Here is a 19011-nt window from a genome sequence, read left to right on the forward strand (position 1 = left end):
TGTGTTTAAGTACAACTTACCATCCGCAGACTGATGGTCAGATCGAACGAACGATACAAATGCTTGAAGATATGCTGAGAGCATGTAATCTGGAATTCCTAGGTAACTGGGATGAACATTTACCTCTGGTAGAATTTTCCTACAATAATAGTTTTCACTCAAGCATTAAAATGGCACCTTACCAAGCTTTGTATGGACAGAAGTGTCGTACACCGTCTTATTGGCTTGAGGCTGGGGAAAAGCAGTTTATGGGACCGGAGATGGTTCATCAAACTGCTGAAAAGTTGAAAATAATTAGGGAAAGAATGTTAGCGGCTTAGGATCATCAAAAGAGCTATGCTGACAAAAAGCGAAGACCGATGACTTTTGTAGTTGGGGATTCGGTTTTGCTTAAAGTCTCGCAGTGGAAGGGACTTATAAGATTTGGAAAAAGAGGAAAACTAAGTCCAAGGTTTATTGGACCGTTTAAAGTTCTTCAGAGGATTGGGAACCAAGCTTACAAGCTCGAACTACCAGAAGAACTGAATAGAATTCATAACACTTTTCATGTGTGTTATTTAAGAAAGTTCACGGGGGAAGCTCCCGACATGATTCCACTTTCAGAGTTGAGAATCGATGAGAACAATAGGTTGATTGAAGAACCAGAGGCAATTGTTGACCAAAAGACTAAGAAGTTGCGACGCAAGATGGTCGACCTAGTGCTTGTCCGATGGAAACACAAGAATGGGCTGAATCTCACCTGGGAGACGAAGAGTGATAAGATGGGTCGCTATCCGCATTTGTTTGTTGATGTGTGATTCTGGGGACGGAATCATTCTAAGGTGGAGAGAATTATAATGCCTGTGTTTCTGGGCTTGCCATTTTTAGCAATGTAATAGTCTAGGTTAACCTTTGTAACCCGTTTTGAAATAATAGAAGTGTATTATTTGAGTATTATGTTTTTTGTGCTTAATTGTTTAATTATGTGGTTTGATTAATTAAGAATAAAAATAAGCGTCAAAATTTAAGTATAAAATAAACTTGATATCTTTAGATAATGTTGTAGTAGTTGAAACAAGGTTTCCGAAGATATAAAGAATGCCGAAATCCGAGTTATAACGAAGAAGTTATGACCTGTCGATGTTTCGCGACAAAACCGGCACCGCTGAATGACATAAAAAGTGAAATTTACGTTAGAGCGATATTTATCCTTAGTGATCTAAACGAGAATCGAAGATCTCATTGTTAGTATCAAAGCGATAAAAAGTTAGGCGTGAACGGACGTCAAACGAAGAAGTTATGAATTTATAACGAAATTTTCTGTCCTGGCCTATTAAAAATAAATAATAAAAATAAATTCAAAATTAGCCGACGCAGTCTAAACGAAAGTTGTAGAGCGTAGTCTCACCTTCGCGTGGATATAAAGAACTTCAAAAACGGAGTTCGTATGAAAAAGATATGAATTTTCAAAGTTTATTAAATAATTAATAATTAAATTTAATTATTAAATCCGGCCTTATCCGAAGACGAGTCACCGGACTCATCCGGAGTATGCCCCGCGTACTCGAGTACGCCCCGCGTACAGCAAGAAATGTCGACACTTAGGATGATGCATGCAGTGACGACTTCGGAGGCATGTACGCCCCGCGTACAGGCGTACGCCCCGCGTACTAGGAGGTTCCAGCCTCCTATAAATAGGATGCGAGGGGTCCGGGCATAATTGCTCATTTCTCCTCCGTTTCGTGCCGAAGCTCTGCGTTTTTACCCCAGAAGCCCCGGTAATATTCCCGAGTCCCGAAGCAAGTCCCGAGATCCCGAAGATCCCGAGAAGTGCGGTTCCCGAGCCGAAGCTCTGCCCGCAAGAAGTTCGATTTTTGTAGAAATCTTTCAGATCTGCTGAGGATTACTATTTCTACAAGCCGTAGTGCTGTCCGATCATCTTCTGATCAAGTGAGTGTGTAGTTAATTTCTTCTAACGCATAATTATGAAGTATTTTATACGAAATACGTGTTATGTGTATAATTTTGTTGTTATGTGCGTGAATGTATATTCACTCTCTTCAATCTCATAGATCTGATTTGTTTTCTATGAAATACGTGTTATGTGGGTATGCCTCATCTATTATGTGAAATATGTATTGGATGAAAATGCTATATAGGTTTTAAAGTATGTATAAAAATATATATTTTATCTACTAATATGTTGGGTAGAACATGGGTAGATTGTTGGTGTGTAATAAACAGATGAGAGGCCTCGATGTTGTTGTTGTTGACCTAGTTATTCATCGGAGTATGGATAACAACCACAGACTCCTTCTAGACAGTCTCGTGGAACGCTAGCAGGTTCATAACCTATAATGGCTTCCCAAATGAGAGGCCTCGATGTTGTTGTTGTTGACCTAGTTATTCATCGGAGTATGGATAACGACCACAGACTCCTTCTAGACAGTCTCATGGAACACTAGCAGGTTCATAACCTGTAGGTGTTGTGAACGATGTGTTCACTGGTGTACTCTATCCCCCTCATGGTTGCCTTTAGGATATCTATTGTTGAGGAAACCCCTTAGCAGTAATGTCCGTCCCGATGAAAATCCTAGATTAAGTCCCTTGAGATAGATGTTGTTTTAGGGACGTAAAGTGAGGATAACGGGAATGGGTAATCGGGATAGTGATTGGTTGGTGAAATTAAATATAATTTATTTATTGTGGGTTGAAAACCCTATATGCTCACCAGGCTCCAAAGCCTAACCCACTCAGTTTTATTTGTATTACAGGAAGTGGCGCAAGGGCGTAAGATGGATGAACCATCAAGTTGTTTTGTTTACAAGTCTGCATATATATATATTTGTTGAATGACTTGTAATGTTATCGTTTATGCTTATTGGTCTGTATCGGAACATGACACCCTGAGTTTTGATTATATAATGAAAAATACATTTCTTTTATGAAATGCTTTGGTAAACATTGTTTTATCATGTTTTGTTTTTGGGAACAAATTCCGCAACTCTTTCAAATCAAAATGATTACTCTGAAATTATTTTAAAAGCATAAATGCAAATCGTTCTTTTCTGGCCGTGATTTTGTGGATGTCACAGTGGAGGACGTCATGTACAGTATCACAACACAGAATAATCTTAAACAAGCAAACAACATCATTCATTGCATTAATAATATAATTTAATACAAGTGTGTTTTGTAGTTTATAAGACACCAAAAATGTAAATCAAAATAAAAGATGAGTCTTGAATGCGCACCATCTTCTCAAAGGATGGCATCGGTACTTGTCTACTAATGACCTAAGAATACAAGTTATTTTGAAAGAGTTTATCAGCTTTTAAGCTGGTGAGTTCATAAGTATTTAAGTGTCGTTTGTATCAAAATGTTTGTAACAAAGTTTGAAATATGAGTTTGTAAATGTTGTAGTAAAAGTATGTGAATGTTTGTAAATGTTTGTAACTCCTATAAAATCCTACATTTTCTACTAAAAGTAACCTTCTACCAAGGCCCGACTGTTTTGTAAGTTCGTTTCTTGTAAAAGTGTGTAATTTTCCCAAGTGTAACTATCATTAACAAAATATAGTTTATACATTATCGTTTATGTGAAATGATCACAAAGTGAATGCAAAAGGGAAAATAATGTAGTACTGTAGTGTTGTATTATAGTAACTACGACTATACTAACTACCTTAAACTGGATTTTTATCAAGTTATAATGTGATTTGATTGTACCATACTATCGACTATAAACACGACGATGAAAGACATCAGAAGTAATGACATTTGGCACCCGAAGACCTGCAGGTCCCACTATAGCTAGCAACAAGGTGTAGGATAGTCAATCCAGTATAGATCTATACACATAATCACGCTCTCCCTCTAGGAGATTCTGGATACAAATCGAGCCATGGTAGTGATGACATGTCCTGAAATAGTGGGTCACATTTATGTTACAGTATATTTGTATATGTATTGTATGTACTAGTGTAGTGAATGTATTGTTTCTCAGTATTGTATTCTCTATCTGTTTCTCTTCATAGTATGTTTGTATAGTTTCTCATAATAGTATCGTTGTATAGATTCTCATAATAGTAAGTTTTCTTAGTTTCTCATCATAGTATAGTTGTATAGTTTCTCATAATAGTAAGTATTCACTCTTGAATGAATTGACTCTTTGTATGCTTCATTTTAATGAAAATAGGGGAGTGCGTGAATACTCACAATGTTTCGAGTAGATACAAGTAGTGCCTCGGAATACACCAACGTCTTAATACCGGGATCCTACGACATCAAACACACACTAGTGAGTTTCCATGTTGAAATCTAATGCTAATATACTAAACTCTACATATAGTGAAATGCCAATTTATGTTCTAATATTGGATTTTATCTTTATTGGTTACACACTTTCTGAAATGATGAAATTCTACAAGTTATGCGATTAATACAACTTTGGGATATTAATTTTCCAGATTTAGTAATATAAATTAAGGGTGTTTCGACACATCTAAATGTGTTTCAAACTCCTAAAAATGTAAAATATTATCAAATTGTTTACAAAAATTGTTAAACCTTCTCTTTTTCATTATAAATACAAGAGGTTTTTCCAGAAAATTTTCCTTGAATTTTTTATACGGTTAACTATTTTCCAAATTTTTAAGCTTTTATAACAACATACATTCATGAAAAATAGCATTTAAAGGATAAAAATTCTCAAACTTTTTATTTTACTGTTATCACACATTACTAAGCTGGAAAAAATATAAAAATAGATTTCCAAGCTGTTTGATTATATTTTATGAGTTTTGAGCATTTATTCCAATAAAAATTGGAATAAATAGAAAACAGTTTCCAAAATTACTCAAACTTTTTATTTAACTGTTATTATACATAACTAGGTTGGGAAAATAAAAAAGATATTTTTCAATGGGTATTTCTATTTTTCCTTGTTTTATCCCCTTAAATAATCATTAATTGAAGAATAAATAATAAACAGTTAAAATAAATTACCAAAAATTTTTGTAACATCATTTACAGTGTAAGTAATCTAAGAAAAATACCAAAAATGGTTTTCATATTGTATAATCCGGTTTTGGGTATTTATGTGTATTTCAATGTATTTAAGTGTATTTAACCTTAGAAAATAGGAGATAAATAGTTTACAGTAGAGAAAAATCATCAAAATGTTTATGTAACCTCCTACTGTACAGCATGATGTTCTGGTAAAATGTCAAGAATTTTGGATAATAAAAACTATTTTTCCTATTTTTAGGCCATTATAATTACCAAAAATTTGGGAAAAATAGGAAGGCATGATGAACAATTCCGAAATTGTTTTTCTGAGTCTACCACCATAGGTAAGAGCTACGAAAATTGTTAGATACAATTTTCACACTCTCTAAATTGGTTTTGTCATTTATTGTACCCAAACTAAAAGAAAATCGAAAATCATATTAAACAACAACAAAAATTGATGAAATTTACAGAGGTGTCATTATTCACCATAGGGGTCATCCACGAATTTATTCCGGATTTATATACCTCTGGAAGTATTTTATGTGATTTATGCCCTTGTTTTCTTGCAACAATTTTAATAAATCAAAGAAATGATAAAAGCTCTTGATATTTTCCAGATGTTCGTATTACCTTAATGGGAATCTGGAAAAATTTTGGTTTGAATAGAAAAGAACTTTTATATATTTTTAATACACTATTAACAATGTACTTTGATCATCAAGCTCATTAGCTTGGTGTTCATCACATGCATCACGGTTTGAAGACCATTCATGGACATATGTTTGTCATTGTGATGTTTTTAAAAGAAATACTTGAAAGCATAAGGTGTTTGAACCTTCAAAACTTGTAAAAATCCAAACTTTAGTGTTTGACATAGGTTTTGGTCCTTGGATTCACCATTAAAAGACATGCATGTTGTTCTTGGGTGAAACCCTACCACCATCATCATCAAACTCGAAATTCATGAACATGTTCATGAATGTTCATAAAGAATGGTGTAGAAGGAAGAGAAATACAAAAAAAACCTTTTAAAAACAAGAAGAAAAGTAAGGAAAAGTGAAAGATTTTCGTGTCTACCTTGAAGATTAGTCTTGGAGGATGAAGATTTGAGTGTGGAGAGGTGTTCTTGGCTGATGATTTTCGTGAGTTAGAGAGAGAGAAAGAGAGTTTGAGTGTTAGAAGGGTGGAGTGTGAGAGAGAGTGAAGAGAGAAGTGGAAGAGTGGGGATTAGATCTTACTGATTGAAGTTTTGGGAAGAGGGAGAGCACGGGGAGAGGGTGGCTGGATTTTGGGTGGATTAAAGGCCCTCTCTCTCCTAAAATTCAAATTAAATAAATTCCCTCTTCATTTTTATAAAACGTAATTTTTTTTATAAAATTCTTCTTTATGTAATTCATGATTTATTTAAAAATCTTTGTTTTTAACTAATAAATTATGCTTAATGTTTAATAAATCAAGTTTTTATTTCAATGATTATAATCCATAATTTGATTAATAAAAATTTGATATTTGGAAGTTTATAGCCAAATTTTATAATGTTTTTAAGCTTTAAGGTTTATAAATTTCGATTTTTGGCTCTTTAGGGTTTTTGGAACATTGTTTGATATTCACCATCATATTGAAATGTAATTAGAATATTTTAATTTATTTTTAGGGTTTTATACCCTTTTTTCAATTGTAACAAAGTTTGAAGTTTCATTCTAATTATGGTATTGGCATTTCCTATTGTAGTTAAGCAACTTACTAGAATCGTAAGAATCAAGTATATTAGTCCTAGATCTTAGTTGGATCCTAGTTTATGCAATATTTTTGACCTAATTTATATTATTAGGCCATGGTATGTTGTGCATGAATGGTTTTTATAAAGATGCATGAGTCCGAGAATGACCTAAATTTGACAGTTGTCACAGTATTTTAAGTTCATGTTTTGTTCTAATGTTATCATTGTAGTAGTGTTAGTAATTTTTTAGACTTGTTGCCATATCAGAACCATTCTCGGGCATATGTTAATCACTTCTCGGAACAACATAGTTGATCAGGCTATGTCACTCCCAGAACTGACCATACATCCCCAAGCCTGCTTGTGACATTCAACAATCGTAATACTTTGTTCCGTCCTAGTGACACTGATTTTTGTATGAATGCAGGTATGTGTACCTAGTTAAATATTTTACTATTTAAAAGTATAAACTCTTGGTCAAAGTACTTTAATCTCGTTGTGTTTATAGTATGTATATCTTTTATGGGTTGATATACTCAATTCACTATAAACAATGCTTTGATACCAATCTGTCACACACCAAAACCGGAACGGCGGAAACGTTCGGGGGTGGAGGACGTCATGTACAGTATCACAACATAGAATAATCGTAAACAAGCAAACAACATCATTCAGTGCATTAATATTATAATTTAATACAAGTGTGTTTTGTAGTTTATAAGACACCAAAAATGTAAATCAAAATAAAAGATGAGTCTTGAATGCGCTCCATCTTCTCAAAGGCTGGCATCGGTACCTGTCTACTGATGACCTGAGAATACAAGTTATTTTGAAAGAGTTTATCAGCTTTTAAGCTGGTGAGTTCATAAGTATTTAAGTGTCGTTGTTTGTATCAAAATGTTTGTAACAATGTTTGAAATATGAGTTTGTAAATGTTGTAGTAAAAGTATGTGAATGTTTGTAAATGTTTGTAATTCCTATAAAATCCTATATTTTCTACTAAAAGTAGCCTTCTACCAAGGCCCGACTGTTTTGTAAGTTCGTTTCTTGTAAAAGTGTGTAATTTTCCCAAGTGTAACTATCATTAACAAAATATAGTTTATACATTATCGTTTATGTGAAATGATCACAAAGTGAATGCAAAAGGGAAAATAATGTAGTATTGTAGTGTTGTGTTATAGTAACTACGGCTATACTAACTACCTTAAACTAGATTTTTATCAAGTTATAATGTGATTTGATTGTACCATACTATCGACTATAAACACGACGATGAAAGACGTCAGAAGTAATGACATTTGGCACCCGAAGACCTGCAGGTCCCACTATAGCTAGCAACAAGGTGTAGGATAGTCAATCCAGTATAGATCTATACGCATAATCACGCTCTCCCTCTAGGAGACTCTGGATACAAATCGAGCCATGGTAGTGATGACATGTCCTGAAATAGTGGGTCACATTTATGTTACAGTATATTTGTATATGTATTGTATGCACTAGTGTAGTGAATGTATTGTTTCTCAGTATAGTATCCTCTATCTGTTTCTCTTCATAGTATGTTTGTATAGTTTCTCATAATAGTATCGTTGTATAGATTCTCATAATAGTAAGTTTTCTTAGTTTCTCATCATAGTATAGTTGTATAGTTTCTCATAATAGTAAGTATTCACTCATGAATGAATTGACTCTTTGTATGCTTCATTGAACTAGAAATAATGAGTAGTATGTCCCTAAACTATACCTATTATAGTTTACTAGTAGAATTGTTTGTATGACTGAATGTATTGAACTGAGATAAAAGCCTTTATATCTATACATATATGCATAATATATGACTAAGGATCCAACGACACTCGGACAAACAACAGGGTACTCTAAGTCCACAACTAAACAAGGAACATGAATTAAAGTGAGTTGTCAGTCCTAAGTCCTTCAAACCTTACTTATATAACTATATATGTATTAGACATGATTTTGACAATATATAAGTTTGGAAGTTGTAAAAGAAATTTTTGGCATATAAAAGTATGTTTGGTAAAGAGTTTAACATGTAGAAGAGTTTGATAAACAGTTTCGAGTAGTCTGGTTGACAAAACAGTTAAAAGCATAGTAAATCCATTTGTTTGATAGTTATGAATCACATGTGATTGATATAATAAATGTAATGTTTTAACTTGCATTCCCCCCTTATAAAAGCATGTAAAATCATTTAAAAAGGTTGATTAAGAGGTATGAACTCACTTGATAGATTGAAGAAGGTGAGACGAAAACCGAGCAGAACTCCGACTAGAGAAAACTGATTTACTCGGGATTTTTCGGGAATCTCGGAAGCGTAAAAACTTCCTTTGGAACTTGGATGTGAAGACCAGGGCTTTAGGATGGCTGCGAGGGTTTAAACGCAGAGCTTCGGCATGAGAAAGAGAATAAATTAGCACCTAAACCTGAAACCATCGGGTTCTATTTATAGCCCTATTTTTGGGCGCCATGTCGTGGTCTTCTTCACCACGTCGTGGAGTTTATCTTATCCTCTTCCATGGAAAAGACGTCTGCTGACAACCCTGGCATTCATCGGTCACAGTACCATGTTGTGCCCATTTGTGTCACATCGTGACCAGCCTGACAGCCTCATATTTTGTGCCTCGAACTTGTAAAATCCATAACTTTCGCGTATGAGCTCTGTATTCGATGTTCTATATATGCACGCGTAGGTGACAATATGCTCTACAACTCTCATTTAGATTTTGTTGGATAATTTTGGCTTTATTTTTAGTCAATTATTTAGGCCGAGACATGAAAACTCCGTCATAAATCCATAACTTCTTCATCCGACATCCGTTTTCGTCATACTTTTTACCATTGCACTACTATTGTTGAGATCTTCGATTCTCATTTAGGTTGTTTCGTCCAAAAGTCTCTCGATCTCTATTTCGAGTTTTTAGCTGTCTACTGTTATATCCGGAACTCGGAAAAATCATAACTTCCTCATACGAAGTCGGACTTGGATGTTCTTATCACGTACATTTACGGTTGAATGATATCTACAATTTTCTTTTAGATACCTAAGGATAAAAATTATTGTGTTGAAACTTCGCGTTTTACGTTTAACAGTATTGATGGTTTTGTTGTGAATCTTAGGTTGGTCATAACTTCTTCGTTATAACTCGGATTTTAGTGTTCTTTGTATTTCTGAAACCCTTGACACGATATCTATCATTTATAAAATCCATTAGAGACTTTTGAAGATTGTATTTTTTTTATGATAATTTCATTTTATCAAAAGAGATTACAATTCTTGACTTTTTAGGTCATTACATGATTCGAAATATCGGGTTATCACAGCTATGAAGAAGGATCTAGGATAATTTAATAGATTTCTTAGGAGATCTCTAGAAATATAGTTTTCATTTTATGAATTTTAAGGACAAGTTCCAAAATTTTCATTTATTATCAATAAAAGTGAAGCTTTGGTTTATTTAGTTGGTTTACTTTATATTTCCTTTCAATGGCATTTAAAAAAGTGTTGATTACATTTCTACGGTTAGCAATGTTAATTATGGATTTGATTCTTGTTATATCGCTTGGGGTATTGTCATAATTAAATAAGTGATAAAGAATTCTCATCACCCAAGTTTCAATTAAATAGAAACTTGGAGTCAACCAATTTGAATTGTGTGATGTATGAGAATCTTGATCATTGGAAAATTATCACAAATTCATTAATCACATATTTATGTGAGTCAAGTGAAGGACTAATGGATCTAGTACACGTTGATGTTGACTATTCATATCCAACACAAAGGATGAAAACTCTATTCACCATGATTTAATGATGACTCAATAAATATGGTTGTATTTCTAAGATTAATCATAATCTGATACTTTGAAAAGATTCAAAGAGTAGCAGAATGGATAAGAAGAATTTGTCAAGCAAAAGGATAAAAGTTTCTCCAATCTAAAAGGAAAGGAGAGTACTTTAGCATCATATTTTATGATCATCTTAATGATTGTGGAATAGTTCAAAATTAATCCTTAAAGAAGATCTTAGCGCAATTGTATGACGAAGAAGAGGAATCAAATATTTTTGAAATGGTTCAATTGAGAGATAACTCATACTTCATTTCCAATCAAGTTTTAGAGCCATGCTCAAGTTCCTACAGATCGTATCTTGAAAACTTATTTCATAATAAGTACGTTTATAACACCTCATAAAATGCGGAGTAACAACGTTTTTTTGGAAGTTGTGATGTTTTGGTTAAAACAATGGATAAACTAAGAACAATTCTATGAAGTGTTTTCTTGTTGGGAATCCACGTGTATTTTTGAATCTTTGGTTTAGATCCTCAGGGAATATTCCTTGAGATAGAAACTTATATGTCAACAAGTCAGTGTGAGTCTTATTGATGTTGAGAGTTTCAAGAGTCATTCGACAATAAACCTTTTAGTTATTACTAGCACGCGACCTGAGCTTGACAACCTATTGTGTTAAGTTGAACCATTCTTGTTTTTGTGGTACTTCCAGTTAAGTTGGCATTGCTTATGAGTTCGATGGTTCTTTTTTTACTGCAAAAAGCAATTCACGTTGGTCAGTAAAAGTATGTTGATCAATATGGGTGAGTTGCTTAACAATACGGAAGCACTTGTAGGCCCTTGTGCTACCAGATGTAAAGAAATTTATAAGAACGAAGTTTAGTCCATGAAGGAAAGCTAAATTTGAATATTTTTTGTCGTTAACCTTATCTTATTGATTGTAGGTTGGAAATGATATATTCACGTAGATGGGAACGTACATACCATAAAATCTAGGTGGAAAAAGATTTCTCTCTAATTTATGAAAATAGTTATGAGGAAACAGCTTCCTTAGTAGATTTTAAAGATCTAATAAAGATCAACACGGTAAGTGGTTATGTTAAATGCGTTCTCAAATTTATAATATGATTATCACATCCCTCTTCATTTTGAATTCTGAGAAATGGCAAGGATTTGATTGAACTTTCAAGACATATATCTACAAGTTTTGAAAGCGTTTAAATGCACATGTAAGCTATCCAATGAACTTGTATAAGCTTAAAAAGTATAGTTGAAGACTTATCGAAGCATAAAGTCAAAAACATTGATTTCTAAAAGTCCAGTTGATTTCTGGGTACATGTCATAGCTAGTGGTATCATAATTGTTAAGATAATGGGAGCATAATTGTTATGCTAGTATTGTGTGTATTGGAATACTATCTGTATGGAACAAAGTTTTTTAATTTGCAAATTCCAAAGTTTGGGAATTGTTTCTCTATGATAGACTTAAAAGAGAGGGCACTCAAGCTTCATTTCAAATCTAAAAGATTAGATTGAAGGGTTTAATATAACTTTTTCTTGGACATATATGAATATCATGTTGAAATGATTCAACATAGCAAATTCATTATATGAAAATATATAGCAAGAGATATAAGGTCCTTATGTACGACCACTACTAGAAAAACAGCCTTTTACGACGCGCAAGAAAAATAGCCGTTTACGATGCGCAAACCACGACACTCATTAATTTATGTTACGCAAACGAGAGTGACATTAAAAAGTGTCATCTCTCCAGAAAATTTAAGGATTTAGGTCACGCATTATTGCGTGCCTTTAAATTAGTGTCATAAGAAAAAAAAAAAACACGGAGGGCATTGTATCTTAAATGCGTGTCCTCTATAGGTGTCGCTTTATAATTTTAATGAACGTGCGTTCCTTAGTTACAAGCAGGAAAAGAAAAGCCAAAAAAAATTAGAAAAGCCCGCTACCCTCCCTGCCCTAAGTGTTTTCATGCCTCTTTCATTCTCCTCACACTGTTGTGCAACTTCTCAATCAAAGGTCCAAGGTTATGATTTCATCTCCATCTTTCAACTTCACCATCTCAATCACGAAAAAGGGCTTCTGATTTCCATTCATCTACTTCATCTCTACTGTGATTTCACCTGCTTCTGCTGTTCTTGAGAATACTCGCCAACAGTTTTCTTGCACTATTCATTGACCTGCTTCCTTCTAGACACGCTTCTTCAAAGATCTTGATTACATGCTTACTTCTACAGACATTTACCCCAATTTTCCATTTCGTCTTTCACTCTAGAAACCCTAATCCTTCCGCTACAATGAACACCACCACCAACTCATCCATCAGACTATACCGCACCTGCAATGCACCACCAAGTCCTCCACCACCTTCCATCGTCATTATTTTCTATTAACATCACTCAGCCACCAAATCCCTTCCTCTCTGGGTTGCAATCACATATACACACTACTGTTAAAATCCCACTGCTGCTTCACACTCCTACCGCCATAAGCTTCCATATTCTTGAAACCCATCTTCGAACCGAAAGTGTGAGTATCCCAAAAATGGTTCCTTTAAAAAAGGTATATATTATTTTTCTATTTTTCTTACATGAAGTTTATCAGAGCTGTTTCTTTCTTCTTGATTTGGTTTATAGAACATAAAATCCTTAATTTAATAAGTTTTGTTTTCAACAATGTGGTGATGAGAAGCAGGAAATGGAATCAACATTGTAATAGGTTGCTTTCTTCTTACATTGGTTTAGAAAATGGAGAGTAAATGGGAAGAGGAGGAAGACCATGTTGTTGATTTTTATTTTTGTAAGGGCATCACTAAAATCTATATTATTTTTCTCTATTTCTCTCTAGAAAACATATAAGTTGAACACCAGACCTCTGTTATTTTTCCTCTTTTTGTTGGGTCTTAGAAGAGGCTCAACTAGTTCCCTCGGTAGCCATTACAATCCTCCGGGTCATTGACTGAGCCTTTTTTGGATGCGGAAACTATTTCATATCTGTATCCAAACAACGGGATGTTTGTGAGACAGTACTGGTATGAATTATGAAATATGAATATCTCTAAACCTGTACTTGATTTCATATCCTTTATTCGTTACTATAACTCATGATTGATTGTAGATACCTTCTAACCCAATTACACTTATCCAAAGCAGTTTTCATTCTACTCAATCAATGGTGCGTTAGTCGCATGTCAGATCTTATTCTGATCCTACATTCTTATATTATATTCTTGATGATGCTCAATTAATGATATAAGACAACTCTTATCTTGTCTATTAATTCGTGTTAGAAGTAGAAGATTTATGATTACAAAGTTTATTGGGTTTGTTGCAGTTCCAAACTCTTTTAGAGCCAATTTTTTGGAAGAAAAATATGTCCAACCCTCAAGAAAGGTAATATGCATACATTTCATCCACTTGTTGGATTCTTTCAACATCACTTTCGAAAGGAGGTATTTGTATACGTGATTTTCTGTTTTTTGTTCTGATTATGAGAAAAATTAAAGTTTTCATTTCTGTTTTAGTTGTTTAAAATATTATCCATGCTTATAGTGATTAATCTTTAATAATGTAAGGTTGTTGAGTATCTAATTGACCCTGTTGTAGCGGGAATAAGTGTTGCAGAGTGCATATCCTGAATCACTTTCTTTGAGTAACTAACTCTCTTCCATATCCCTATTGTCCACACAGATGCGTCATGCATTTCCTGAGCTACGGGAACTAGAAAAAAAAAGTATGTTTCATTCTTTTTTTTCTTCCAAGACTATCTATATATCTATCATCGGTTGAATGAATAAATATTGATGTTGATGAGACTTAGGTTTGGTTCCATCATTTTTGGAGATGTTCAATCTATGTTGACTTCCAGAAGTAGGAAAAAGAGTCCTCCTTCAAACAACAAGCGTAGGCGTGAACGTGATTCTTTTTCATTTTTGGGAGGAATGCAGGTGGGATGGAATGCAGTTGGTTGAATCTATGAGTGAAATGCTTGGTAATTTATTTTGGTAATTTAGTATAAGAGTATGATAAAGACTACAATTGCAAGTGATGTTTGTTTATTTAAGTTATATTTAGATATCTGATGGATGGATGTAATGTAATTCTCTTAGGTTGCGAAATTTGTGAATGGACTATTTGAGTCAAGATCCGACCTTTCTACATTTAAGAACCACATACGGGATTTCCTTGTGCAATCCAAAGAGTTTTCGGCATATGTAATGTTATATAGATATAAATATAAACCTTTTGGATCTTTTATTGTCATGAAACTATAAAAGTTCAAAAAGACATTCTAACTCTCTTACATAACTTATCAAAGTTCTATTCACTATATTAAAAGTATAATGTTGCAACCATCATTTTTGGTTGTATGTGTTCCTAATATAAATAAGCGGTGGTTAGCATGAAGACCAAGTAAAGCATTTTTTTGATATTGATTTTAAAAATATGAGGGTTAGTGTATACATTTCTCATTATCTTTCAATTTTTCTCCTATTATTATCTATATTTTTACTTTGTAAATCATGGACTACCCTAAGTACAACCTGCTTGCTCCAAAATTAGTCAATGTCTATAACTAATACATTGTTGTAATGTCTTTTTTCCTTTTCTTTATCAGATGATAGCAGAAGATCTTCATAAACTTTACCCCAAATCAATCGATAACAAAACTGAGATCAACACATTGTTGAATTTTTTGAGATTTATGTTTAATTGCAAGTTTCTTAACTATTTGTTTATATTTAATAAATGATTTGGATGCTAGAAGCTATGTTGCAAGACTTCAATCTCCATTTCATCAAAATTCATCCATTTTCAACCCAAATCAATCAGTAAGTGCTTCAAACAACCAACGCATATACAATATTTCTATTAGGGCGTGTGTATATAATCTTGAAAGAAATTACATGAAACGACAATAATCACTTGTGTATTTGGCATTTAGTCATTAAATAAACACTTTCATTACTTTGCCTAATTTTATTTTGATTCACTGTTATACAATCAGTTTCTAATGTCAATTCAAACATCCACTACAGTATATTGAAGATATTAAATGATTGTTTAGAGTAAAAAATATGATCTAGGTAGAAAGACAAAAGCAAAGGCAACTTTTAATATTATTTTAACTTCTTTTCTTTCATTATATATATTCATAAACTTTTTTTCTGTGTACAAGGTGTTCTTTATTGGGTTCATGATATTTATTCATAAACTTTTTTTTTTCTATGTGCAAGGTGTTCTTCATTGGGATGCAGAGCCTTCAGTAAGCAATCTAAAAGGCTTAATTATCCTATCATCATGAAACTTCTCTCCAATTACAATATGAAAAGGAAGATGTTGATAGCTATATCTATAATCTAGTTTGTGGATCATAAACATTTTTGGACAAAAATACCCATCATAGTAGATGAATAAGCATTGACCAATGTGTAGCATGGTCCTCTCTTCTAGTTATTATTATTTGTTTAATAAATTATGTTGTAATGTCATGATTAAATTAAATATATGTGATTATTGTGTTTTTTGTTTTTATGATTTGACAGTGATATCACTGCTTTGGCTAAAGACAACGCATATGCCCAGATTCACCTTAATGAACTCAGCATTCATCAGGTACGTTTTATTTTCATGTCATCTCATTTGTCTGATTCCTAATTTGTAGTATTTTGTACGCTGTAATTTAATACAAGTGTTTACTTTCAATCAATGTCAAAAATACCCTTTAAGAAGGATAAAATAGGAAAATCATGGACTTAAGGAAATGTTTCCATTTTCGTGTGACATCTCAAGGTTCAACTTGAAGAAGCTTGAGACATGGATGGGCATATCATCATACTTCCATATGCAAAAAGTGAGGCATATCAAGTATTTACCTGTGGATATTAAACTTATCATGGATGGGCTTAATGCTACCCTAAAAATATAGTCACTTGATGAACCTTGAGACATGGTCACCTGTGGAACACATATTGTCCTTGGGCCCACTGGATACATGTGACATATTTAAAAAAATATGCATCATTTCTTTGTTTTCTGAACAATTTCTTTTGCCATGCATTATGTTCAAGTTATCAAGTCTTTATTTGTGAAGGTGAACACATTCAGAGGACTCACCTTAAAACGAGCTCCAAAATCTGCTAAAGTGTATGGAGAGCAGATTATGGGACATGTAAGAATATCTCTATGTTTCAATTTGAATTTGCTAGCATTACACATAGTTTTTGGTGATTATGATAAAATATATGAATACAACTTGTTCAATATTGGATTTGCAAGCATTGTACATAGCATTACACATAATTTTCTTCAAATGTTGGATGATGGAAGGTTAACCAATGGTGATAAAGGAAATGGAAGAAACCGCATGAAATAGCTTTTTTGTATGAAATACAAAGTAGATTAGAAGAATTCAAATTTATATATTGTAAGAAATATAATTGTATGACATTAAATTTTATGCAATGGATTGTATTTTTTGCATATGGTATTTTATTTCTATTACGAGACATTAAATGCAAATTTAATTTAGAAATTAATAAATATATAAATATATTGTTTTAAACATTTAAATTTACAATACGCAACAATATGTGTCATCTTCATTTACAACATGGTCTTTCTTGACAAGGGTTTTAATGATACGCATTGTGTGTCGTAAATGTGCGTCGTCTCTCGTTATGACAGGGCCTTCCTTGACGCGCATTTGTGCGTCGTCTGAGCGTTTTATGACACGCATTGTGCGTCATAAAAAGTTGTTTTTCTAGTAGTGGACATAATGAATCGAGTCTAATATGCTTTAGATATAGAAGTTACATATGCTATAATAATCATTTGTTCTGATTTTGCCAAATATCTTGTGCGTTGAGAGAGGAAAAGGACAAGAATTTTGTGTGAATTGAGTTGTTAAACAACTATCAAGAACATTCTGAGGTTTTTTGAAGATTGGTTGCTTGTGGATAGTTGGAAGTATAGTATTAGTTTGGACGGACTACATTGACATGATTCTGGATTGAGATGATTCTTTATCAAAATTAATGGTCATATGGGAATATGGAAATGTTTCGATAGCGGTAGTTAATTATTAAAATATACATATGATTTGGAAGCTTTAATGCAAGAAATATGTTCAAGGAGTGTACATTGAATTTTCGAATTCATTACCATAGAATTTTTTTAGTAACAAAATTTCAATGGAATATTCTGTAATGTTGTTGGCTAAGTCTTTGTGACTTTGAAGCCTCGACATCACATAAGGACAATGCATGTAAGGTTGGAATTTTAACACATTTTAAGTAGTGACAAGAATTCAGAATTATGAAATGAGCATCATTGGAATAGTGTCCAATCAATCTGTTCACAAAGGAAGGACCATAGAGAAACATATTATGCATGTTAATAACATGGCGTGACTGATGTATAATTCAGGTGTTTAGTTAATTAATCGAAACATTATACAATGAATAAAGTCTTAATTATTATGGTGATTAAATAATAAGAGTTTTACTTATAGTCAATAATTTTGAGACCATAGTTAATTAGGTTATTATTGTGTTTCACTTTGCATGTTTTACTTCCTGAAGAATTTTATTATTCTAAATTCCATAGTCGCTCATACTTTTGGAAGTAAGTAGTGAATTAAGGTTGTCGTGAATTAAGTTGTAGATTATCTATGGAGATTAGACAATGTAATGGTTGCTACAATGTTCATGAATACTTAGAAAATGGGGATTTTGACTATTGGATATACCCATGCTCAGAGAATTACTTCATGGATTTTATCAAGAGTAATTTTGAGATGATAATATATTATATTCTTAAAATGTAGATATATGAGTTATTGTTTACAAGTCAGTTGTGTATTGTTAATACATAAACACATCATTAACTTAATGTTATAAAACGTGTTGTTATGCATGATTTGATAAGTAAATAGTGCAAGAATATAAGTCAAAGTTTATTTGTTCCTTTTTCCCTAACAGGAAAAGTTATATCTTTGGGCCCCTAGGTGATTTGGTGTTGAGTTATAAATGTTAGGCCTAGCCAAGACTAAATTGATGTATTCAATTAGAAGTCTTATGTCATCATCACAAATAAAAAATTAGGAAACAAAATTTTGGACAAATGAGATTGATTATAATCCATGTCTCATTTCCGTACGATATCTTGTAGAACGGAGGGATATTTGATCATTTATCTTAGGAAACATAACTGACCGGGTCAGAGTTTGACATCATCCTTTGGAAGCTACAATTAGCTTATGTGTTTGGAAGTTATACTAGAAATTATTGTCACTGACTTATCCAAGTGGAAGATTATTGGATTGGGTGTCTAAGCCCATAACTATAATTAGTATAAACTTGAATTGATAGTAGCACAGTCCTTCTGGGTTGCTCTCAAACCTAGCAATTGGACAGGATGACTTCAGCGAGACATTAAATTATTATGTGAATAATAAATTAAATAAATTGT

Source organism: Lactuca saligna, chromosome 3, assembly GCF_052625555.1.
Source record: "Lactuca saligna cultivar CGN05327 chromosome 3, ASM5262555v1, whole genome shotgun sequence".
Classification (NCBI taxonomy): Eukaryota; Viridiplantae; Streptophyta; class Magnoliopsida; order Asterales; family Asteraceae; genus Lactuca; species Lactuca saligna.